Consider the following 554-nt stretch of genomic DNA (forward strand, 5'->3'; position numbering starts at 1 on the left):
TCTCTGTCGGCCTTCTCATCAACCTTCGCCCGGCCTAGGAGCTTCTCCGCACAGGGACCCCAGGTCCAAAGGACACGCTCTGCTCCTGGCACTGCTTTCTTGGTGGTAAGAGGTCCCCCGTCTCTCTGCTCGCTTCTCTCTTTTATATAAGAGATTGCCTCAGACACAATCCAGTCTTGTAGATTACTCCTGCCTCACTAACACAACTGCTACCCATCCTCCCTCATTATCATCATAGAGGCAGGATTTACAACATACAGGAAAATCACACAATACCAGGAATCATGGCCCAGCCAAATAGATACACACATTTTTGGGGGTACATAATTCAATCCATGACAAGGGTCTTCTTCTTTTTCGCTGACCAAGCATGATGTCCTTCTCCAGGGACTGAGCCCTCCTGATAACATGTCCAAAGTATGTGAGACATAGTCTTGCCATCCTTGCTTCTAAGAAGCATTCTGGCTGTATTTCTTCCAAGAAAGATGTGTTCGTTCTTTTGGCAGTCCACAGTATATTCAATACTCTCCGCCAACACCACAATTCAAAGGCAT

Source organism: Trichechus manatus, unplaced genomic scaffold, assembly GCF_000243295.1.
Source record: "Trichechus manatus latirostris isolate Lorelei unplaced genomic scaffold, TriManLat1.0 scaffold00005, whole genome shotgun sequence".
Classification (NCBI taxonomy): Eukaryota; Metazoa; Chordata; class Mammalia; order Sirenia; family Trichechidae; genus Trichechus; species Trichechus manatus.